Genomic DNA, 26477 nt, shown 5'->3' on the forward strand with positions numbered 1-26477 from the left:
CCACAGAGCCCCCTTAACACTGTATACCAGTGTTTCTTAAACTGTGGTTTGGGACCCGCTAGGTGGGTTGTGAGCCAATTTCAGGTGGGTCCCCCTTCATTTCAATATTTTATTTTTAATATATCAGACTTCATGCTACCCTGGTATGTGACTGCATTTGGGGAAATGTTACAGACCTGTACTTTTAACAAGCTATCATATATATTTTTAACAATGATAGTAAATGGGACTTACTCCTGGGTAAGTGTGGATAGGATTGCAGCCTGGGATTGTTAAAAATGTTCCTGCTTGATAATGTGAGTTCTGGCCATGACATCACTTCTGGTGGGTCCTGACAGATTTTCATTCTAAAAAGTGGGCCCCGGTGCTAAATGTGTGAGAACCATTGATGTATAGCTATCACTACTTGTTCACTTGCCCTCCAGCAACACCTGGCTGCTTTTAAGAGCAGAGGGGAATAAGGAAGCCCCTGATAATTCTGAAATTCCTGGTAAACTAGAATTTTTAGAGTTAAAACCAGATACCTGGAATATTGCCAGGTGCAGCACCAGGAGTGTGTCTATGTGGGGGGAACTTTAATAAAATCTTTCACTCTGGAAGCCTCTCAGGCACATGCATGACAGACAGTTCCAGTAAAGGAATTTAACCCTCTTTTGTTCATCCAGACCAGGCATGGCTTTAGTGCAGTGTTATTCAAACTGTGAGGCTCTTTAGGGGGGGCACCAGGAACTCAAAGGGGAGGCCGGGGATGTCCTCTTGCAGTGATACAGTCACACCCCTGGGCAGAATACGAGCCTGTCTTTTTCTTTTTTTTTTAAAGCAGAAGAAACCGGAGTTGCTCAGCTTCGAGAGTGGTTGCTGCAGCCCTGCTTTCTTCCGAGCATGCTCGGCTTGCAGTCCTTAACCCTCGCTGATCCTTGTCTGGTTGGTTCCTAGTTCCCAGCGTGGGATCATCACTTCTCATCAAAGTGAAATCTCTTTTCAACTCCCTCCCTCTTCCACTCCCCCCTTTCGATTTCCAAACCTTCCTGCTTTCCTCCCCATCCCCAAATAAAACGCTTCCCATTTTGTCAGTCACCAGAGGTCTTAAAGTTGCTTCCATGCAGTTGGCAAAGGGGGAGGGGAGAGACAAGCACACACTTTACTTGGCCAGGAGCAGAAAACGGGGACTGTGATTCATTAATCTTGTTGTTTGACTGAAGAGGAGAGGCTGTATTTTTAAAGTGATGAATCTTGCTATTTGAAGGGAATACTTATCAGCCACTGATGAAGTGATTGCCAGCCCAATCCTATTCCTGGAAGTAAGCCCCATTGACTCTAATGGGACTTACTTCTGAGCAGACATGCATAGGCTTGAGCTGTGCATCTCCTAGTATAGGAGACCAATCAGCTTCCTAACCAAACCCTTATCAGCTCTGATATATTTTCATGGTCTATTTTTGTTTTCCCCACCAGCTGCTGGAAAAATTTAATTTCATTAAATTAATAAAGAGTTCAATCCTATCCAAGGAGAATGGGAGAAATGACTAGTTGGATTGGGGTCCACAGGGGGTGTGTGTGTGTAATGTTGGTCAGACTGGTTGTTCACAAAGTTCATGTGATAAAACAATTATATTGGTATGCCTACAGAGTTAAAAAAATGAGTCTTCCTGGATCAAACAAAATCTACCTACTCCAGCATCCTGTCTCCAACAGTGATCAGCAGCTGATCATTTATAAAGCATGTATATTTCTGTGTATTAATAATGTTTTTAAGAACTGCATTTAATTAATGATAATATATTTAATATTTCTGGCCACTTCCTGTTTAATGATGTCACTTTCAGCCCTCAGGAACATGATGGGGAGTCATGGCCAACAGCCACGGGGGTCAAGGGAGCCACTGGCCAGAAAAGTTTGAGTACCACTGCTTTAGGGCAACAACTTAGGCTCCTGCCACATACCAGGGAAGAAGGGAATTTAAACTGAAATCTGGGAGTGGGAGGGCAGTGCTTCCCCCACAGAAACGAGGATCACTCTGGGGAATGGTGCTTGTTCAGTCAGGAAGTATGGAAGCAGGTGCTGGAAAAAAGGAGGTTTAAACAACGCTCAGGGGAATGGGAGTCCAATACACCCACCCACAGCAACTAATATTACATCACACTCCCTTCCCACCCAATATGGGAGAACACACACACTGCCACACAATTACTACAAAAACCTCAAGTTCTCTCCCACCCCACTTCTCACACACTGCCTTTAAGATGGCAGACTTCTGGATAAGTTTAAAGTAATTCTGACTTTACACTGAGAATCCAGATTGGGAACCACTGAGCTAGGAGAATAGTTTCAGCTGAAACCAAGACAGAATTTCCAACCAGGTGGGATGCCAGGACACCATTACCAAACCAGGACAATCCTGGTCAAACCAGGATGTCTGGTAAGCCTATCCAGATGCAACTGGAGCACAGCTCCAGTCACATTCGGAGCAGGCTGCGGGGTGGCCCTCAGACCACCAGCCCTCAGCAGGGGCTATGAATCTGTTGTGGCCCCTGCAGTAAAATGAATTTGATACCCCTGCCCTAGGCAGGCTTTAGGAGCATGTGTAGTAGGGAAGAAGCAAGGCTTTTTTGAGCCCCATGGGGATCCCTCCATTCAAAGGTGCTGTGTCTGTACAGGGTAGGGTCTTTACTTAAATGTGTTAGTCTTCAAGTTTTCACAGGTTTCCTTGAATGATTGATGTCAGTGTCAAAGACTTCATAAGCTGTAAAGGGCTCAAGCCATCCAGGGCATACCAAGAATACCAAGTGTTCATAAGTCTGACACTCCAAGCGTCTTGAATACTTTAGAAGTACTATAAAAAATTAAGCTTGCGCTCCTAGGCAGTAGTATTTGCATCAGAATGTGCTGTACAGTCCATGACTGGAAAACCCATTAAAGATCACTTTGGGTATCAAAAGCTATGTAACATGTGTACTGCCTGGAGGCAAACACTGTTGACTGTGTACGGCAATAACAAACAATGGCAAAAGAACTGAAGCTGCACCATGGAAATGGGAATGAAAGAGATCCCCAGGAAGTCACTGAACTTTGTTGCAAAGGTTTAGTCAAAGAGGCAAAATCTCTGATGACAGATCATTTGCAGTACAAGTGTGAAGAGAGCGATGATCCTGTGAACAAATGAGAGGCAGTGTTACAGCTGCAGTTGTTCCATGCTCTTATAAATTATAAGAGACCAGAGTTAGAACAGAGATAGCGCTGGGCGTAGTATGCTTTTGTGCTGACTTTTCCATTTGAGGAAGAGTGGAATGGGTAAAGCGTTCATGTGACCCTTAATTGTGCAATTTTTCGAACCAACAGTTTGTTCAGGAGTCTCATCTTGAAGAGGGCAAAATTACTGTCATCCTGGGGTGTACCACTTTATCCGAATGTGGGCTCTTTCACTCTTTCATTCTTGTGTCCTGAGAGACATTAGTGTATGTGGGAGACAGATATGTTCAAATAAACATAATGGAGCCAAGTTGGTTATTACCCTGCTCTGCACACATGTTTGTGTGTGTCTCTTCAGATGGTGCCATAAGAGCTGGGTCGCCTGTGTGATTAAGGATGCCCTGCTCCTCCCTACTGGTATATCATGCCTGTGGTCCGGTTTGAACAAACCATGTTCTATCGCAGCATTTCTGAAACTGGATCCGGACCCACTTGCTAGATCATGACCTGATTTCTGGTGGGTCCCACAGAGCTTCCAATGAAAACGCAGGTGATGGAAAGATCAGATAACTAATTGCCTCAAGCCCTGAGGCTATTCAAAAATCAGAGAGTTACTAACTGCCCTGCAAAAAACTGAGTTCCTGCAGTTTGCAAGATAGCTGCTAATTGCCCTGCAAACAGCTGAGCTCCTGCCGTTTGCAAGCTTGCGTAAAGGTAGGAAGATAAATGTTTGAGTGTCTTTTTTCTTGTGTATTTTTTTCCAAGTCTGTCAATCACACATAGTGGGGGCAGGTGAAGGATGGGTCTCATAACTAAGCCCCTATAGCCTTGGGACTATTCATTAGGGCTGCCTCATGATGAGAAATATATTGGTTTTTTTTACAAATGAATAAATAAAATATTACTTGTAAATAAAAAATATTATTTCTTTCTAGATCACCATTGTCTCTTGAAGCCCAATAGAGTGTCATTTTTAAAAAAATAGAGACAACGATTACCAGTTGAGCTTGTATGGTTTATTTTTCAATCCACAGAAAGTAGGCTTTGTTGAATGATAACTATAGCTTATTAAATACATAACTAACAACAAATATTAACTTCTTCAATAACAATTTTCACAGTAAGCCACTGACAACTAATACCAGGAAGTAAAATAATCTGTTAATATGTAGGGCTTTTTGTGTTGTTTTTTTTAGGATGAGCCAGGAGAAGTGTTAACTGTGCTGTTGCTTTACCTGGTATTGATAGACCTGGAGTGAAGACCTACTACCGTCTCTTCTCTTTTGCTTTGGAGCTGCTAGGGAGGTGAGGGGGTGCAGGCCGCACTGGGTGACGCGCATGGGAGAGGATACCACTATTGACCAAATTATTTTAAATCTTGGTATTTTCGAATAACACCGTCATGTTATATATCACACAATGTGAGATTTCATGCAGAACGCAATGGAACAAACCACATTGAAATATATCTATTCTGTCAAAGGTTATAGCCAAAAAATGAGCGGGGGTGGGTGACGGTGCATCACCACGCCCACCGGCCAGTGTGTTGCTCCGCCCACTGCATGGGAGGTGGTCCATCATGGGGATGACGTGCTGCCTCCCACACAGGTGTCACAAACCCTAGTGACAACACTGCTGCTGTGTGCCAATCAATGCTTGTGGCCAGAATTGTAGTCTGTAGTCCTTAACTTGTGGTTGAGTATGAAAGTCCTAGATGTCTCTTTAGTTTGTCCATAGCTGTTTCCCTGCAGATGCCTGATCTTGTCTGATCTCAGAAGCTAAGCAGGGTCAGGCCTGGTTAGTACTTGGATGGGAGACCGTCTGGGAATACCGGGTGCAGTAGGCTTCTACCGTAGTCTTTCGAGACTGAAGGTTGCCAACCAGCTGTTTCAGCTGAAATCTTTTCTTTCCCATGATGTCTTTCTTTTCCTTTCCTTCTGCTAAGACATTCTGTCCCGTTGCCTTCACTGTCGTGGCATTCTCCCATTCTGCCCATGTCCTGCATTCCAACAGGTCCTTATGCATACAGATGAACTCTGGCCTTACTTCTGAGTGCTCATCTGATCTATAATCCAGTTTTCAACGGGTGCAGTATTTTGACTCCAGTCAGACCCTTTCAGTATGTCCTTTAAAGGGGTTTCAGTGGATTATTTTCACCTTTCTGGAAGGAAGGGGGGGGGGGAAACCTGCCTTGGTGTTGATTATAAATGATGTGATTGTTCTTTCTCATTGATTAATGAGTGGAACCGCCTGAATGACCATGTCCTTTAGAGTGGTCTGCTTTTAAGAGCTGGAGAATGTGTGCTTCGAGCACTTGGATGAGTGAATCTTTTTCTTCACAATACAAGGCATTTATCATTACAGGCAAGATGTCTCAGAGCAGTAGTCCTGGCACTGGGGTGCTAGCTTTCCTAATTGTCCTGAGCGAAAAGTGGCTGTTTTTACAAGGTCATCAGGGGATGATTGCTGATTTTTTTGGGAAACTCTTTGAACCAGTGAAAATGCCAACGTTGCAAGATAGAATGGAGGATAATAGTATATTAATTGCATGTTTATCCTATACTTTCTCCAAGGAACTCAAGGAAGCACGTTCGACTTGTGCTCTCTCTCTCTCTCTCTCTCTCTCTGGCAATATTGTAGATACTGTTGGGCCCCTTCAGCTATAGAGGCTCAGGGCCCAATCCTATCCAATCTTCCAGTGCTGGTGCAGTTGTGCCAGTGGGGTGTGCTCTGCATCCTGTGGTGGAGGGGCAATCACTTGAGCCACCTCAAGGTTTAGGAACATGTGTTATCATACCATGGGGCTGCATTGTGGCTACACCAGAGGTGGAATTTGGATGGGATTGGGCCCTCAGAGCCTAATCCTATTCCCCACCACTTACAACAATGAAGCCATGCCAAAAGGGCATGTACTGCATCCAGTGGGGGGGGGGGGCAATCAGGAGACCTGCCATATGTAAGTAAAAATATTCTCTACATATCCCTGCGTAAGCTTCCTGCTGACCTATAGGTCTCATCAGACCCATTACAGTTATATAATTGGCATACATCCGAGGAGCGAAAAGAGGCAGGATGGGTTCAGAGAGAGGAGCTAGGATTCTGGTGCAAGTTGCTGCCTCCGAGATCCACCCCGTCCCCTGAACTGCTCCCTGCCCTCCCCCTTCCCACTCATGGCACATCCCTGCTACCACCTTGCCAGGAGTGGTGGAGCCTCTGGGAGTCACCACTGCATGAACCACACTACTGACCATATGCAACAGCGATCCAGAAGTGCATGATGGCGGTCCATAAAGGACCCTTCTCTGCTGGAACTCTAGTTCTGGCAGCGCAGCCCAGGAAGGGTTAGGCCCACATTGTTTCCATATTAAAGTAAACGTTTGGGAACTAAAATTACATCGGTTTGCACCTTCACTTCAGTCATTGGTATGAATATAGGCAACAGTCTGAGGCTCTAAATTACCTCTACAGCAAACATTTCACTGAAAGGTGGGGGGGGGAAGCCTTTACATCAGCCATTTTCAACCACTGTGCCATGGCACATTGGTGTGCTGTGAGTTGTCCACATGTGTGCCACAAGAATTTGGGGGAAGGTCATTTATTAGTAGGGCCAATGGGGGATGTGAGCCCCCCCCCCCACTGGCAGCATGGTGTCAATTGTCAAAAACCTGATGAAGTGCCTTAACAATTTTAGTCCCTTGTCAGTGTGTGGTGAGATAAAAAAGGTTGAAAATCACTGCTTTTATCCTGCAATAAGTGGCATCGTAATACAAAGAAGCCCCTGGGGGCTGGGGGCTAAGAATAGGCCCTCAGTTTGGCTGTACTTGTCGTAAGAGTCGACTAAACAGCCACCGGGTAGATGGGACTCGTCAGCCTAGGAAGGCAGCTCATCTAAGAGAAGGAAACTCTGACCTCAAACCTCCACTGCCTTGTGGCTACATCCAGTTCTGGAAAAGGCTTCAGGAGTCAACCTCGAGGCAAAATCAGGAGCCGGAGTCCCTTAGGCAGTTCATGGCTGAACACAGTCATGTTCTGGCAACTCCTGCGACGCCGCTGGAACCAACCGTATTGGCTTCTGCCTTTCCATTGGACCATTCCAGCGACGTGGAGAGGGGGGATTTGCTGCATGGGTAACAGCCTATCCTCCATACCTTCTTTACCCAGGCTTCGCGCACTGGAGAGGACACTCCAACTTCGCCATACGGCGTCGGCACAACACGGGAAGCAGCAGTTTACCGGTTATAAGTCTTTGCTAAGAAGGAAGGCCCATAGCCAGGGAGACAGACCAGGGACAGACTGCATTTGCTCCCGGTGTGGAAGGGATTGTCACTCCCGAATTGGCCTTTTCAGCCACAAGGTTGCCAATACAATAAAAAATAATACAAAGAAGCCATAACTGAAAGACTTTACTATGGGAACTATTCAGTGACAGAAAACCCGTCCAATCCCCTGTGTATATTGGAGCAGATAGTATATTGGAAGCTGGATTATGTCTGTAAAATTTGGAAATATTTATGTGTTCCTATTGTCACATTCAAGGCAAGCTAATTAATAGTTGGTTCCAGCCATGCAATTTTGAAGATGGCATCCAGGATTGTCATTTGCTTCATATTTAATCCGTTCGGCTTGCACACCTTGTGAGACCCAGTTGCCTGATCTTGGATTTGGCAGGTCTGAAGACAGATTACCAGCAGATGATTCAGAAGGCAAGTGTGAAGCTGACAAGTCTTGCATCACTTATGTATTCCCTTTCTACTAGGGATGTTGTTTCCATGGATATTTCCATTTGTTTTTCCATTATGAGCTTGAAAAACTTTTCCCTAAAGTGAATATGCAGTTTTTGCATCTTTACAGTTTCTGAAGGTACAAATACTAGGTATGATAGCAATGCACAATCATTGTTCAGTTACACACCATTCTCATTCAAACCGCAGCAGGATAATGCTGATCTGAGTTGTCGTGCAATTATTTTTGTGTTCTCCCCTTCATGGATACATCAATACTAGTTGCAAGTCTACTGTTTCTTTTTGGGACAGCTAACCTGAGCTTACTGCTCCAGAAGTGGCAGTGCATGGCTTGAATAATGCATGGTGCGCTGATGGATCTTGCATTAGCTCCCAAGATTTCACTAACTGATGTTCTGAATCGGTGAAAAGTCTCATTCTTTAGTCGAAACTGAAATGTGTAAAAGGAAAAGTTCAGTTCAGTTTGGAAGTTGAATTCTGTGGTGATCATCACACATGCTCTGTGGCTTTTCAGTGTTCCCACAGAATCCTAACATACACTCAGCCTCGCTTGTTATATCTTACATGACATTAAGATCTCCTGTGCTAGTACCGGTGCAATTTTACAAGACATGTCAGTGCTGTCATTTTATACTGGCATGAAGCTGTTGCCAAAGCCTGATATGATGACACAGGTGTTTTGAGTGGTAACATTTGAATTCTAAATACAAGCATTGTGACTCTCTTCTGTGTTGAGGGCAGAATTAATGTGTTTGTCTTGGCATCAGCAATGGAGAAGTGGCTGGGCATAGGCTTAACCCATTCCTGCATGCCAGTTTTCCTTTGTAATCCCTCCCTCTATCTAGGGCTCATCAGGTGGGTTTTTCCAGTCAAATGAGAAAAGGCAACTGAGAGACGAAGTGGAAAGTGATGGGTGAGTGAGGGATTAATCACATACACACTCCTGCTCAACAAATGTGCTTCTGCTGTGCATGCAATTGACAGACCAGCATTTTGCTGCAAAGTGTCCGAGTTCACCCATGGCAGTGACAGGGTCTTACCTGAGAACAAATGTTCCTTCAAGGAGAACATAAGAACAGCCCCACTGGATCAGGCCATAGGCCTGTCTAGTCCAGCTTCCTGTATCTCACTGTGGCCCACCAGATGCCTCAGGGAACACACAGAACAACAATAGACCTGCATCTTGTGCCCAAGGAAGCCTCAACACGCCAAAATTCCCCATGTTGGCGCCAGTGCATCACTACGTGGGGAGTTAGGTAGGACTGGGCTGTTAGTGTAACCTAAATCTGAGCTTCCCACAGCTCTTATGACAGTTGCCAAATTCTGTTTTTTTTTAGGAAAGGACACGGCTGGCCCACCTACAAAAAGACACTCTTGCGACTCCCAAAACCATCTACCACGTAGCATTATGTATCTGCAAAAGAATTGTGATTCAATCTATGAATAGAACAATAAGAAAATATTATATTTCTATAGTTATATTTCACATATTTTAACTGGGATGTTTCTTCTCTTTCCTGTGTTGTGCAACAAATTACAGCAGTGGTATCATCAGAGTTGTTTACACCTTCAAAATAATCAGGAAAATGCAGCTGTCTTGCTTCCCCTAATGCATCTTTTGAATTCAAATGTTCTCTAATGATGTGTTTCCCCACCCCTGCAGTGCCAGAAGCAGGCACACTGCTATCAAAAATCCACCATTGAGAACAGAGCCTAGCGTGCTTGGAGATGCTAACCTGGTGAGCGGGCTTGCTCTTCAGCTGAATAGAAAATACTCAGGGCATTCAGAGAAGGCTTAATTAAAATCTGTGGCAGAATTAAAATGAGATGAACATTAATGCAAAGTTGGACAAACCAGGGAGTGTACCCCTGGAAAGGGTGGAGAAAGGCATGTGATAGAGCTTATGTTTGAATTGATTTTGATCTGTTGTGCACACATAATAGAAGATTGGGATTTTTATTAAATGGACTCATTTAAAGGGCAATCCAAACCCCGTCAAAGCTAGACTGGTTCAAATGTGCAGCCATGCATGCGATACCATCTTCTTGGAGAGCTTTATCATCTCAAAAAATTGTATAAGTCAGTGTTGGGTCTGGGACCCATCAGTAGGTCATGACCCAGTTTTTGGTGGTTCGTGAAACGGACAGGGTGCATCAAGGGTTAGACTAGCTGCTACTTGGGGGTAGGAGCAATGCATCCCAATCACCATTATAATCACACCCCTTGGCAGTCATAAATCAGGCATCAGCCTCTCAAGGGCCTCTAAAAAGTTTGGGAACCAGAGATTGTTGGATTGCAATCTCTTGCAAGTGCACTCGTGGCAAAATCGAGGTGAGAATCAAAATCTTTCCTTTGATGTATTGGCTTTAGGAACTCTTGACATCACCATGCTTTAAAAAAAAAAAATTCCATGGACATTTTGGGACAGTAAAGTCTTGGATTACAGTTGTGTTACCTGCTAGGCTGCATATTCTGATATGATAATTCCTGTTATTTTAAGGGTTTAACAGTGCTTCCAGGTGAGAATGCATAGTTTAAAAATAAAATTCCATGAGTATCCCAGAAAAAGGCAAGTATTTTTCTGGGAGACTAATCTGTTGATCAAGGCAAAGTAGCCAGTCAACATGTTCCACACTAGTCATGTGGACAACAAGGACCAGCACAGATCGAAGCATTGTGCAGGCCTGGTTTCTAAGGATTAGCAGTGTTGAAACACGGCTTCAGGCCCCCACTTCTGTTTGGCAGGAAGTAAGAATTAAGTGCTACTACTCTAGAGCAGGGGTGTCCAAAGATTTTGGCAGGAGGGCCAAATCATCTCTCTGACACTGTGCCGGGGGCGGAGGGGGGGAAAGAATTAATTTACAATTAAAATTTGAATAAATTTACATAAGTTTACATAAATGAATATATTAAAGATGAACTTATATGAACGAATGAAGGTCTTGCAATAGCTCAATGCCTATAAAAGGCCTTGCACAAAGCAAGGCTGGCCTTTCCTTTGCTACCGCTGCTGCATCACAGATGTGAAACAACAAACAGTGGAGGGAGCCGTCATCCCACAGCTTACGCGAGAGGTCAAACAGTCGCCCTCATGCTGAGAGAAGTTGCATTGGGCCAGTACGGGCTTCAACAAATCTCCGGAGGGCCAGAGGCTCATTGGAGACTGGAGGCTCCCTGAGGGCCGCATTGAGAGACCTTGAGGGCTGTAAGTGGCCCCCGGGCCGGGGTTTGGGCACCCCTGCTCTAGAGACTGAGCATGCGGCAAAGAATATATCCAAGTGTGCAGTCCTGTGGGTACAGACTGCTCCATCCACTCTCTTAAAGGAGACCAACGAGCTCACAGTCCTCACAAATAAGCTTGACCCCAGTTGGAACTGTCTTTTCATTTCCCCTTCATAACTTACCTTCCAGCAGCAGTGATTAGAGCTGGAAGAGGACTGTTCCTTGGGCAAGAGAGACCCAGTGAAGGTAGTCTTGGCAAGAAGATTCAAGTGTGGAATCCGATCCTCCAGGTCTCCTCATCTTTCCAGTATATCATCGTAACAGGAAAAGATCAGTCACCTGGAATAGGGGTCAGCTTTAAAATGAGCTAATTTGGGCCCAAACAGAACCCAAACATATCTACTTGCTTTAGGAGACCTTGTTCCACACTGCAGGAATCATTGCTAGCTTTTATTTATTCAGCATGTTTGGTTTATTTATTCAGCATGTCTAGCCTAGTTTGGTTTATTTATTTTAATAAATAATTTTAATAGTTTGGTTTATTTATTCAGCTAGCATGTTTATTTATTCAGCATGTCTAGCCTAGACGTCTTTAAAAGGGGATTGGACGAGTTTCTGGAGGAAAAATCCGTTATGGGGTACAAGCCATGATGTGTATGCGCAACCTCCTGATTTTAGAAATGGGTTAAGTCAGAATGCCAGATGTAGGGGAGGGCACCAGGATGAGGTCTCTTGTTATCTGGTGTGCTCCCTGGGGCATTTGGTGGGCCACTGTGAGATACAGGAAGCTGGACTAGATGGGCCTATGGCCTGATCCAGTGAGGCTGTTCTTATGTTCTTATGGTTATTTTAGATGGTTGTAATGGTTTCTCCTGTTTATTTACATGTTGTTGTTTTATGTGAACCGCCTTGGCGATCCTTCTTGACTGAAAGGCAGAGTAGAAATTAAGTTGATGGTGATGACAATACACATTTGATTGCAGCCAAGAAGAAGGAATTCTTGTGTGTTGATGTGATTTTCCATGCTGAGAACTTTAATGATAACAATTTGCAGCCTCTTCCTCCCACCTTTCCCGCCACCGCAGTTATTATTACACCTGCAATATATTATGAGCAGTTGCCCACTGGTGTTTAAAATCTGTCAAGTGACAGGCTCATGGGAGCAAATACACTGCTGTCAAAGAAGTAATGGATTAAAGGGAGAGAAACATATGTGAACTGAATTATAGGGGTGGGAGGGGGTAAAGCATTAGGGAGTCTTCAAGTTTTTGTCCCATGTAGCTTTCTCTTTGTGGAATTGCATAGCAGGCAGGAAGAAAAAAAAGAAGGAAGTCCACAGTGGCTCACCTATACCACACATAGACAAGAGCTGCTTTATCGCCATTTTTGTTGTGCTAGCTGCTGAGCAGACACATTATAAGGCACAAACCTATAACATTATATATCTCATCATCTAGGAGGATCAATAGAAATGAAAATTATGATTCTTAAGGGTCTTCATAGTCCCTAGTTGATATTATATTTTCTCCTGTGTTCTTGCAAAGCCGCACCTGAAGTTCTGGTCCTATCAGTTTGCTTTCTGTGTAAACAATTGAGCGTTGTGGCATGTATATAGATTCCAGTGTTGTTGCTTTTTGTTTGACTTCATGTGCTTCATTTTATGCTTTTTTCCCTCCCCACCCATAGATTTGCATATGTAAATGCAGGCAGCTGAAGCAAAGAGAATTTTGAGCAACAACATTTGCCTCATCATGTTTCCCAGTGGAAACACCTACACACTTCTTTTTTGCTGAATGCAAAATTGCCTTGAAGAGTTGGCAGTCTCGTTTAGCAGGATGATGTCAGTGAACTTCTTAGAGCCCAGTCCTAACCAACTTCCCAGTGCTGATGCATGCAGAATCTTACCTCCTCTTCTGTCCTTTACTGATCCCCCAGTTTGGCCCACTCCTTCCATGAACCAATTCCTCTACCATCTTATCTGTACTGAAGGACCAGTCAAGCTGCTCCGGCATGGGTATGGAGCTGCTGGTGGCTCCATAGTGCGTAACTGCATCTTGACATTTGCACCGTTGCAATGCAACTAATTGTAACAGATCACTAGATCCACTGCCATAAGTTCCCCATTGCACTGGGGTTAATCTTATTCATTTTCTGTGTGATTTGCACAAGAACAGTCAATGTTCTCAGACACAGGTTCCTAAGTGGTGTATCAAACACATCTATCAAAGGGTTTTTAGAGGTGATAACCCAGCACCTAGTCTCTCACCTTAGTGCCCACTGCTAGCACCCAAACTACTCATTAATAAGGCTCATGTGATCTGCTCTGGCATACAGAACCACCCATGTAAATCACTGCTCTAGAAATTTTAATTGTATTTCACTTCTCAGTCACAGTTTCTTTTGCTCACAGTACTGTATACTTTTCTGGAAGGTAGATGTTTAAAATAAATCTCTCCATGTGTCGTCTATCCAGATGAATTTTGTGCAAAGCTAGAAGAGAAATTCTTACGGCACTGAATGAGCACAAAGCGGAACACAGTCTAGACAAATTTGGCTTGCATTTGTCAAATGTGCTGATGGTCTTACATTAGGACTGCTATCCATCCTGGTAGTAAATGGGTCAAATCCTCCCTGCCAAGGTACTAGAGCTACCTTTTGATATGCTATCACAGTATATTTCTCTACTCCATTGAATAAACTCTACTCATGTGTTGCAGATCTTTTAGACGAAGTGTCATTCAATGTGTTTGTTCCAGCCTACATCAGTCTTGTGTCAACAGTAGCAATCATACTGATCTGCCTCTGAACACTGTTTCTCCCTGCTATTTTGTCTCAACACAGAGGATGCACAGCACCAGGCGAGGCGGAAGCTACAGGACTAGGCAGCTGGGCACACTAGTGGCACAGTGTGGGAAAAGAGCAAGTGTTGTCCAGTTGTCTAGACAATGCAGGCGTACTTCTCCGATTCCGACCTGTGCAGCACATTACAGAAGCTAGGCAGGCATTCCTGCATTACTTAGGGCCCAATCCTATCCAGCTTTCCAGTGACATAGCAGCTGTGCCAACAGAATATAGACTGCATCCTGAGATGGGGGGGACAGTCACAGAGGCCTCCTCAAGGTGTTTTTTCCCTTTACCTCCAGGCTGCATTGCAGCTATATCAGTGCTAGAAAGTTGGATAGGACTGGGCCCTTAGGCAACTGAGAAATGCTTATTATCATCTCTTGTAGTCTTGCTATCCCTGTGAAGCTGCAGCAAAGCATGGGACGATAGGAAGCATTGTCCAGTTGCCTAGGCAATGTGGAGATCCACTTCCTTCCCCTGCTCAATGGGAACTTTGCCTTGCTTTGAAATGGGGGCAACTTCAGGGACAATCCATGCCAAACTGCTTCCTGAACCCCCCCCTTTCTGCCCCATCCCCTAACCCTACTAGTGTACAACCTCCCTGACTATGTGCACACACACTTTCCAGTGAAGACAGCTTACCTCTGAATTTGTTTAGTGGCAATGATGACCACCCACCCACCCCATGGGCTTCTCTTACATGTATGCTGTCATCCAGCACCACTAGTTCTCCTAGTAGCCAGTGGAGGGAAGGCTGAAAGTGGAATCTCCCAGCCTGCCCTCCACTGGCCACTATTGGAAGCAGTTGAAGGCTATCTCTCCTCACTCTTCTCTTATGAGCTACTCCACAACAGTTGCGTGCCTGCCATAGGCTGACCTGGGGCAAATGCACCGAATGCCAGCCTCTAGGGTCCTGCAGAAGCTTCTCTGAGGCTCCCGACAGGAGTGGAAACTGTGCTTCTGGTTTGCCGGAAGCACGGGGGAACCTCACAGAAGTTTCCCCGGCATGGGAGGAGGTTGTGCGAGGCTCCGTGAGCCTTTGGTAAGTAGGGGGGACAGATTTCTGCCCGAGGGGGGCAGCGATCACCTGTGGTGGGGGCGGCATCACAGAGCTTTGCCCCGGGTGCGGAGCTGCGGAGGTCCGCGGCTGCTCCACAAGAAAAAGATGGACCTGGCCTCCAGGTGGGTGGCAGATCAAGAGGTGGTGGATGAATGTAGAGCAGTGATTCTCAAACTTTTTAGCACTGGGACCCACTTTTTAGAATGGCAGTCTTTCGGGACCCACCAGAAGTGATGTCATTAACTGGGAAATGATGTCATGGCTGGAAGTGACATAATCAAGCAGGAAACATTTTAGTATTCTCCACATGCCAAAATCAAATCCAATTAAGAGTTTACAATAAGTTTAAATATTTATTTAAAATAAAGAAGAACCCTTTTAACCTTCCCAAGCAGTTGCTGAACTGTTAAAAAAAATTCCCCAAATGTCCAAAAAGCTGCAATCCTATCCACACTTATCTGAGAGTAAGCCTCATGGACTATCTTTGTTAAAAGTACATATATAGTAGCCTGTTAAAAGTACAGATCTGTAACATTTCCCCAGTTGCAGTCACATCATATGGTAGCAGCAAGTCTAATATATTAAAAAATAAAATACACATTAAAATGAATGGGAACCCACCTAAAATTGGCTCGTGACCCACCTAGTGGGTTCCAACCCACAGTTTGAGAAACAGTGATGTAGAGTATACGGAGCCCCCTGCTACTTCACCCAGCCCCATCTGAGGTTAAGTTTTCAAATTACCTCATGGCTATGCTGGCCCTGGGCTGCAAATACTTCAGTTTATTTGGACAATTAACAACATCAGCATGTGTGCCTAGACCAGGGGTGTCCAAAATTTTTGGCAGGAGGGCCACATCATCTCTCTGACACTGTGTCGGGGGCCAGGGCAAAAAAATTAATTTACATTTAAAATTTCAATAAATTTACATATGTTTACATAAATGAATATATTAAAGATGAACTTATATGAATGAATGAAGGTCTTGCAATAGCTCAAGTCCTATAAAAGGCCTTGCACAAAGCAAGGCTGGCCTTTCCTGGAGGGAGCCCTCATCCCACAGCTCACGTGAGAGGGCAAACGATCACCCTCACGCTGAGAGCAGTTGCATCGGGCCAGTGTGGGCTCCAGCAAGTTTCCAGAGGGCCAGAGGCTCATTGGAGACTGGGGCCTCCCTGAGGACTGCATTGGGGGTCCTCGAGGGCCGTAAGTGGCCCCAGGGCCGGGGTTTTGGGCACCCCTGGCCTAGACTATGCATACGTAAATAATAACTTCCAGCCTGCATGGAACCACAGATTTAGGAATGGAAAAACTACAGATTTGCACCATCCCTATTTTCCTCTTGCATTACTTTGCTACATGAAAAAGCACTTATTGGAACACGATTTCTCAAATGTTATTACCTGCAGAAAGGAACTCCATAAATTAAAACACCAAAATACAGGCTGTTTTCCATGTACTGTACATTCTCACTTGTACGGATTTCTTAAAATTTTGAATGTCAGAGAGCCAGTTCCCATAATAAATTAGGTATTTGCACTGATACCTGTGATTATTTATTGTGATGTTGCAACCTTTGCTCAGTTTGTAGTGCTGGCTAATTATATTTGGTCGTGTCAACTCATTAGCCTAAGTAATGATAATTAATTTTCTCAAGTGACTTTAAGATGGATTGTATATTCATATGAGAACCACAGAATGCTGGGGTAACCTTTCAGTACATGAAACATGTTTGTGAATGCCATCACAGCCTTTGCTATAGTTTTAGATAATGCTTTTAATCTAGCCATTCAAAACCTCAAATAACTTTAGAGAGGATAAGGAGTAAGATCAGTTCAGTTCTTCAGTTCTTCTGTCTGTTCAAAGCACAGTGAAATTATCCAGTTCTGCAAGGAGAGAGAGAGAACATCAAGTCAAAATTTAGGATGCTTTTTTGGCAGACTGATAGCTGATTCACAGGCATGTGCCCATGTTCACAGAAGCATTCAGTCATGGCCTGGAGAGATAAATGAATCATTGGAGAACAAGAAACCTTCTCCATATCATCCCTCTCATCATGTTTTTCAGTGGAATCAGTTTGCATTTTCAGCTGTCAGTCATCAAAGAGTGAGAAAGATACAAGTGTGTGTAAATGAGGTGGTAGGTGCTGGAAAAAGCGTAGGCCCTTGGACATAAGAACAGCCCCACTGGTAGTAGTAAATCTTTATTACGGTCATAAGACCAGCCACATATAGAATGTCAAAATATATAAGCATATATATAAATATACAAAGATATGCAATATATTATTATGATTAGGTTTAAAACAATAAAACAATTTATCATTACGTTTATGTTTAAACATAAATGAGCCCCACTGGATCAGGCCATAGGCCCATCTAGTCCAGCTTCCTGTATCTCACAGCGGCCCACCAAATGCCCCAAGGAGCACACCAGATAACAAGAGACCTGCATCCTGGCGCCCTCCCTTGCATCTGACATTCTGACATAACCATTTCTAAAATCAGGAGGTTGCGCATACACATCATGGCTTGTACCCCGTAATGGATTTTTCCTCCAGAAACTTGTCCAATCCCCTTTTAAAGGCGTCCAGGCCAGTCGCCATCACCACATCCTGTGGCAAAGAGTTCCACAGACCAACCACACGCTGAGTAAAGAAATATTTTCTTTTGTCTGTTTTAACTCTCCCAACACTCAATTTTAGTGGATGTCCCCTGGTTCTAGTGTTATGTGAGAGTGTAAAGAGCATCTCCCTATCCACTCTGTCCATCCCCTGCATAATTTTGTATGTCTCAATCATGTCCCCCCTCAGGCGTCTCTTTTCTAGGCTGAAGAGGCCCAAACGCCGTAGCCTTTCCTCATAAGGAATATGCTCCAGCCCCGTAATCATCTTAGTCGCTCTCTTTTGCACCTTTTCCTATTCCACTATGTCTTTTTTGAGATGCGGCGACCAGAACTGGACACAATGTTCCAGGTGTGGCCTTACCATAGATTTGTACAACGGCATTATAATACTAGCCGTTTTGTTCTCAATACCCTTCCTAATGATCCCAAGCATAGAATTGGCCTTCTTTGCTACCGCCGCACATTGGGTCAACACTTTCATCAACCTGTCCACCACCACCCCAAGATCTCTCTCCCATCAGCCTATATCTAGTTTTGATTTTTTGCCCTAATGTGCATGACTTTACACTTACTGACATTGAAGCGCATCTACCATTTTGACAGTTGATACCAGGTGATAGGGAAGTCTTTCTGAGGTACTGAGATCGTGTTTCACAAGTGCATATCATCACTGTGGTACACATCACGGAGTGATGACAATTCAGGTGAGACATTGTCCTAACTGAGCAAACCCATCTGTGTTAAGGCACAAACCTATGCATTGCAATTCAGAAGAAAATCTTGTTGTGTTCAGTGAGGTTTACTCTTAGGATTGCAGTCCCAAGTGGACACTTGCTGAGGGGCTTGGGAGTGCTTCTGCCACCAGTTGGGAACACTGTGTCACCACTGTAAGCAAGGATATTATCAGGTGCCTCCACACACCTCTCCCTGTGAATTGTGGTAGAGAAATGGAGGTGGGTGAAGTATGGGGGGAGAAAGAATGCCCTGAATCTAGGGGTGGGGGCAAAGTTTACCTGTGTGCTCTGCATGCAGATATGTTCCACACTATAGAGTTCCTGCCAGTGGAAGGTGGACCACCCAGGATCAGATAGTGTGGGCCGGGCTTGCCTCCCCCTGCAATTCTGTACCCTTGTGCTGTACTCCGCTTTTTGAATAGGAGTAAGGGACACCCATTCACTTAATAGAGATGCTCTTGAGGACCTCACATGGATAGAGACAAAACTTGTCCATAATGATCCCTGTGTCTGGTGAGTGTTAGATTTTGTACCCTCTGACCCGTGAGCCAGATGGCGTCTTGCCTGATTTGTCCCATAGAACTAAATGAAAGTCACTAAGAAGCAAACCAGCTCTTATAAGTCGAACTCCAGCCTGAGTTCTTTTCAGAGACAATCTTGCATGTATGAGGATGCATTCAGACAGCCTTTGCAACTTGTTTCTACAATGTACTGTATACGTTCTGAATGTTCAACTAGGCTATTGAGATCAATGTGATTGTGTGATAATCCTATTTAAATATCAGATAAATCTCCTTTTGTGCTTTATAGTTATCACCAATACCTAAATGGATAGCAAGAAACTCATTTTGGTGGAACTATGCTAAAAGTATCTGAGTGGTACTTTTGGGAGACAATGGGAGGAGAGGGAGAGATGCAATTCTGCATTTTGAAGTTGGTACACCTGAACCAATAGGCCTCTGCTTAGTGATATTTCTCAGTTACTGTTATTCCTAACAGTATAGTTGCCTCCATTTGCCCCAAGAAGACAACTAGTAGAAGTCTATAAAAAGGGGTAAGGTGATGCTGTTGTTATACAACCACCCCTCCTGTTGCTGCCCCCCAAGGTAATCTGCAACAAGGTTGTAGAGCAGGAGTGTCAAACATAGGACCCGTGGGCCGGATGCGGCCCTTGGAAGCTTTTTATCTGGCCCTCAGGCTCTCACCTGCTGAGCAGTGCTGAGGTGTTACTGCTAAAAGGACAGCCCACAGGAAAATTGGGCTCTCTCATATCGTGAAATATGATCAAGTTTTGGGTGTTTTCTGTCATTTGCAGCTAATGAGTTCTTAAGTGAGAAAAAGTGCTTATTTTTGGTTATGACTTGTTTAATGACATCATTTTCTGCCTAATGACATCACTCCAGGGCCCTCAGCAGGCACGCTGAATGCTGTTCGGCCCTTGGTATGAAACGGGTTTGACACCCCTGTTGCAGAGGGTACGTTCCAGGTCCATAGCTATCTGAAAGCATCCTCATACACAGAATTATCCCCCCCCCCATGCCAAACTGCTGCCAGAGGAGGCTGTCTGAATCGTGATGGTGTTAGAATCATGGAACTGTGCTATAAGGGTAATGGCAGAGGTGGGAAAAGATGATTGGCAGAAAGAAAGCTGTTCTGGTGTGCTTTGAAACCATGTTTGAAATGATGTGTGAAATGTCTGTGTCGGCTCAGTGCAAAGAGAACAAAGGATTCAGCCAGCATGTTCAGCCAGACTGATCATAGGGAACAGGCACATGGTGAATGTTAAGTAAATGTACTGAGCAAATAAAAATGGTAGTGCAGGAAAGCATCGGAGATACTGACGATGCAGCAATGATAGAGTTGTTGAGGAAGATAGCCGGATGTTGTCAGGGGTGGCCGTCTGGAGGAAAGGCAGCACCAGATGGGAAACCAGCAATAAATAGACTGTCTAGTTTGTCTTTGTGTCAAGTTATGAGCTGCCTAAAATCCAGGTCAGAGGCTTTTTAGAGCCAGGTCGAACCCTACTGATCCTTTCATTCCATCTGACCACTATTGAGCTAGAAGCTGCAGTTCCACCCCCTAGCACTGATGCTGCCGAAGTGCAGCAGAAAGCAGAGCTCCTTTGTCCTATGAGCAGCTGTTGGTAAAGGCACTTTGATCTCCTTAGCAGAAGCCCTGATTATGACCCCTGGAACTGTGTTGGTTCTGTGGCAGTCAGCAGTGCTTCATTCTAGTTTGCGTGAATCGGATTCACCCAATAGAGTACATGAAGTGCGTAGTAAAACTTTTCCTTCTGTACTTGAGCTGCGAAGACCATCCCTGAGCATACAGTGGACAGATGTGCTTTACAATGCAATCGTACGCATGTTTATTCAACAGCGAGCCCCACCTAGGCACATTTCCTAGTAAGTTTGTTTAGTAGAGTTACTGCCTTCATGTGTGAACTGGACAATCATTTATTTATTTGCATTTTTATACCGCCCTTCCTCCACAGAGCTGAGGGCGGTATACACAGCTGCTCCCCTCCTTTTGTCCTCACAACAACCCTGTGAGGTAGGTGAGACTGAGAGAAAGTGAATGGCCCATGGTCACCCAGAAAGCTTTATGGCTGAGGGGGGATTTGAATCATGGCTGGAAAATAACGTTGTGGAAGCTCCCTGAAATAAATAAGCAGATATAAAACAAGACTAGTGCCTGTCTTGTTAATTCATGTTTGCATGCAAGTTTGGTTGAATTTCTTTAGATCGCTTTAGTACCATTTCAGTGATATTTACTCCTTTTGTTTATGCAATGGAAGCTTCTGTGAAAATCAATGCCTTATTATGAAATCCAAGGTGTATTTTTGTGTGCCTGTGGCACTATGATAAGGAATATATCTGTCCTAGAAATCTCTGTACTAGAAAAATAACTTGAAAGTTTTGTGTAAGAAAATAATCAATTGACTTCTCAGCAGGAGTAGGTTATAAAAGAGGATGACCTCCATGTACGCCACCCTAAGCTCCCCGAAGGAAGGCCAGGATACAAAATTTAGGAATTTGGGGGGAAGCCAAAATGACTTTTGTTTAGATCAGTGAAATGCAGTATATCAGGGTCTTCAATAGTCTTTGTTTTTATGAAGTGGATATTGGTTTAATGATGCATTAGCAGTGCAGAAAATATTGACTGCCTGGCATGCATTTGTGTACCCTGTGCTGGACTACTCCAATGTCACATAAGCAACCTAGGACCAAACAGGCAGGCGGACCTCATTCTCCCTAGTCTGAGGCTAGCATCCTGAGTCCTACATTGTGTTGTGTTCTTTTGTTGCATCTTGGTAATAGAGTAATCATAGTAAAGTAAGTCATTGCGACCGCTTAGATGGAGGATAATATGGTTTCCCCCCAAAAAAACATTTTTATGAGTGACTTTGATGAATCAACCTGTCACTGGTACAGCATTTGATAAGGTCAACCATCACCATTTTCTTTGAAATTACCCAGCACAGCCTTTTGATAGCGCTTGTTAAATTCTTATGGTCAGTGGTCAGGAAGGAGAGGAAAAGTGCATTACCTTGCACAGCGAGAGAGTGATCGGAGGGTATGTGGTATAAGTCTGTTACGGAAGGTCAGCAAACCTGGGCCTGGCAGCTGCCTGGATAGGAGATCACCTGGAAAGTAAACCATGTGTTGGCTCTGGAGAGAAGCAGAGAAAAATGTGATAAATTAAGTAAAGAAACTTTGATTTGCCGCAACTTCCTTAACCCCTAGGGTTTAATGTAAGGTATACAGTAGAGTGCTATGTCCAGTGGGGGAGGCTTTAATGAAATATTTTGAAAAGGGAGCATTTGGATATTATATTGGGGTGAACATGAACAGAAATAAAGATGGTTATTTCTGTAAAACGACCAGTGCATGGTGTGATCCTGCTCCAAAGCACTCACCAAGAGGGTAGGAGGGACTGCCCTGCGCATTGCTTTTTTCCATGCGGTAGCTTGCCTTTTAGCAGGTTACTTCCTGTGATTCAGCCCAATACGAGGATTAAAAGTGGTCTGCCTTACCAGGTGGGAAAGAGGATTGTTGAGTACTTAAGTGAAAAGCTTTGAATGCTCAAGAGATCTATACAAATCCTTATTATATTAGAAGATAGTGATATAGAGTTTCTGACTGCACCTGGAAACGACCAGAGAACATTATACAGCACAAATCCAATAAAGTCTTCCTGCCCAAATACATAGAGTGAATTTATAATAATGTACATCTTCACACAGAAGGTTGTACATAATGTGGCTCTGTGATGTATCTATGAAGTTCTCCTGCTCTTAAAGTGCTATTCTTATAGTTTCATCTCTTAGGACAGTGGTTATGAGTACATCAGTCAAGACTGCAAGATTTGCCTTCAGCTACACTTTGAAAGAGTAGGCATTCTCAAAAGTAATCCCAACTGGAACATACCTTTGGCCAGGAGAGCCAATTAGTCTGGAATTGCAAGCCAGTCATTCAAATTCTTCCTCTTCTAAGATATATACAACTTTTGGTCAAGTTTTTAATGAATGCTAGAGAGGTTTCAGCAGGTTGAGTCCAGGATAAGGACAAACCCTTAAATTACCTGATAATATGACATAATAATATGTATGGCCTCTGCTACACTTTTCATGTACCCCGTCATGGCCTGAGAGCTCATTTCAAAGCAAGGTCCTCCTTGCCTCCTACTGAAGCGTTCATGGATGCAAGCATTCTTTCCAACCCCCAGTCCTGCCTCTATTGAGAGTAGGCTACATGCCATTGTCTGGGAAGGAGGCAGTTGCTGCATGCTTAAATGTAAGGTAAGGAAATCCTCATCAGTGGTGTCACTGGGGAGTGTGAGCTGCAGTGGGTGACACACATGGGGAGTGACACACAAAAAAATTTAAAATTTTTAAAATCTTGGAGTTTTCGAATAATACTATCATGTTATATATCATTTGATGCATACTTTCATGCAGAATTCAGTGGAAAAAAAACACATTGAAATATCTCAATTCTATCAAAAGTTATAGCCAAAAAACCAGCAGGGTGGGAGAATGCTACATCACCATGCCCACCCCCTGCGACATTGCTCCGCCCACTGCGTGAGAGGAGTTCCATCATGGGGGTGATGCTTTGGCCTCCTGCACCGGGTCACTTACAGCCCAATCCTGAACTGCCCAGGGCACGGGACTGCAGCGGCACCGAAAATGGCCGCCGCCGCATCCTTCGCACTACAGACAGCCCCTGGCGGCTCCTCGGGAGAAGGGAACTTTTGTCCCTGCCCAGCGGTAACCCAGCATCAGCCAGCGCTGGGCTACCACCAATGCTCACTCAGTGCTAGGGCCCACAAACGTGCCTTATGGTACGTTTGCAATAGTGTGCACCGGCAGTAAGCCAGCGCGCACTGTTCAGGATTGGGCCCTTAAACTGTGGTGACGCCACTGGTTCTCATCTTGAATTCTAGGCTGTAGAAGTCAATAGCAGCCAAGTGTCAATGTGGCATAATGTGGGAGAACTATGCTGGCCTCTCAGAGAGCCAGTCTGCTCATACGGATCACTCAGACTGCAATCTTATGGATACTTTCCTGGGAGTAAGCCCCATTGAACATACTGGAACTTACCTTGGAGTACACATGCATAGAATTGTGCTGTTAGCAGCTAATTTCTTACAGCCTTCCAATCAGAGTTTTCTGTTAGTCAACATGTACTGAAAGCTTCCATCTTCAGCTTCCATCTTCAGCTCCATGAAATCAACTAAAATCCTAATCAGAGCATCGCCTTATTGGTGATATTTATAACACAGTATACAGTATGTACTTTTGGGGTTGGGGGAGGAGGGGAGATCTTCAGTTGCAGAAACATAATTCCTAGCAAAATAATGCCTTATTTGGAAGCATGTTTTACGGAGATTGTCATCGAAGATTCTGTGGTTGGAATGTTGGAGCAAATTTGCTGTAAACAAAGCAAGAAAACCATAAAAGATGGTTTTAATGGTTGTGCTGCTGTCTCATTTTCTCTAATTACAGCAATCTCAGTGATGATTGAATGGGATTAATAATTAACTACTGCAAGATTTCATTTTGTTCTGTTTTAGTCCTTAAATTAAAGATTTACACAGTTGGCAATATTTAATTAATTAACCCCTACGAGATTCATAAAAGAAAGCCATTTGGATCCAACATAGAATCATCTGCTTGGTCGTCACATGTGAAGAGTTTGAGAACCATTCATGACTGTAAAACAAAGGAGAATGAAAGAAAAAACTGAAAGGGTGAATTTGAATAATTATGTATTTGAACGTGTAGGCCGTCCCATCTACAAAGGCTACAGTGAAATGTGATGACTGTCCACATTAACTTGTAAATGAATGTTGACCCAGATGAATTTTGTTCATGTCTAAAATTGCAGAGATATATCAGTGAATGTTGTCAGTCACCTGCAGGAGTTGTCAGCATTTATCAGCGTATGTTTGACAAGATAAGATGTACACTGGTGAATTCTCACGTTTTCAATATTTGCCTGGGATTATCTCCAGTAGCATATGAATGTTGACATTCAGTCAATGTGGGGCATTCCATGTATTAAAGCACATGTATTAAAAGGCATAGTGATTGTTTAATTGAAATTGCTTGAAGCCAGCCAAAATGAGGTCTTTTTAGGAGATTCTTTGTCAACCCTTCATAGAAACAATTCCATTTCTTAAATGACAAAATGTGCTCTCTTGCCAGATCATGCATGGTGGTACAGGGGAATTTGCTTGCTTTTACACACTGTGATGGGTCATAGAGAAATGTCTTAGATTTGTGGGGACCAAGTTTTGTCTTTGGTAAAAACATCTTGGAGCTTCTCCAAGCTCTCATTTTACTAAGGATAAATTTGGTTTTGCCTTCAGTGTCATAGAATTTGGCTTTCCAAGTGTAAACAGGCCAAAGTAGCAAGAGATCATAGTTCCCATCCCAAGTAATGCCTTGGATGACAAGTTACTGAACTGGAAAAGGCTGGGAACAGCTGTCTTGCCTAATTGTCCAATCTGTAAATAAGTAATTAGATTACAGGTTGAGTCTCATTTTTCATGTGAGTTCTCAGAACTCATTTTGGATGACAAAATGATTTTTGGATGATAAAAATCGCACTATAGCAAATCCATTTAAAAAACAAAGTCCCATTGCTCCAGTGATTTAAAAACAGCCTTGCTGACCTTTGTGATGTTAAGATAGTCATTAAGACAACAATCCAACAATCAGTCTCTCTCCAGGTCCTTAGAAAGGATTATCTGTTCAGGGGGAAGGGAGGGGGTCGCTTGGAGAGAGATTGATTGATGGATGGATTGTCAGCTGGCTGCCTCTCTCTAACTATTGTAAAGAACTGTTTTCCTTTCATTTAAAGGGACCTTCTCATCCTGTTGAGATAAAAATCTCTACAACAGTAAGAAAAGCATTTTAAAGGGGTGCATTTTTCCCCTTCTCCAGGGATCAGCATATTCCTTCTCATTTGCAGTGGCCATTCGTGTTGAGTCAAATCCGTGTTTAAAAAAATTAGTGTATAACAAGGTTAGACCTGTATTGTGAGTCTGGCTCAAAGGGGGGGGGGGGAGCAGGGCAAGAGCTAAAAAATAGCTTCAACTCAGAGGGCCAAACTAGACTCATGGAGTAAACACGTGCATGTTATACATCTGTTTTTCCTTGCACGTTTAAAGTGGGGGTGGGTGGTTGGAATCTACACCAAAGGGAAGTGCACAGGGAAGGGTATGAAATCCCTGCATTTGCACTTCTGATCAGAATTACCCCAGTCTGGCTCCAACAGACAGACAACATATACAGGCATGCGCCGCTTAACAACCGTTCACTTAATGATGGACTGCATATATGATGGTAGTCAAAGCACAATAAAGATGCTCTTAATGAGGCAATCGCGTCTCCCATAGCCTGCAGCAGAATGTCTGTTTACACAACGGAGAGGCTCTTAATGCACAGAAGAGGCTATTATCTCCAGTAACCTGTGCAGCCAGCTAGTGTCTGGCAGGGAGTGTCTGTTTATACAACCAAGGCAATACATTGGACTGAATGTTTGCTTAA

At 43.9% G+C, this 26477-nt stretch overlaps 1 protein-coding gene and 1 pseudogene across 4 annotated transcripts in view; both read left to right on the forward strand.

Annotated features, from left to right (window-relative positions):
• Window positions 1–26477, forward strand: part of NRG3 (neuregulin 3) — a 700766-nt gene that overhangs the window by 214118 nt on the left and 460171 nt on the right. The gene's annotated exons all lie outside the window — the stretch shown is intronic.
• LOC136646223 (5S ribosomal RNA) lies at window positions 4919–5035 on the forward strand (annotated as a pseudogene).

The sequence above is a fragment of the Tiliqua scincoides genome, chromosome 3 (assembly GCF_035046505.1).
Source record: "Tiliqua scincoides isolate rTilSci1 chromosome 3, rTilSci1.hap2, whole genome shotgun sequence".
Classification (NCBI taxonomy): domain Eukaryota; kingdom Metazoa; phylum Chordata; class Lepidosauria; order Squamata; family Scincidae; genus Tiliqua; species Tiliqua scincoides.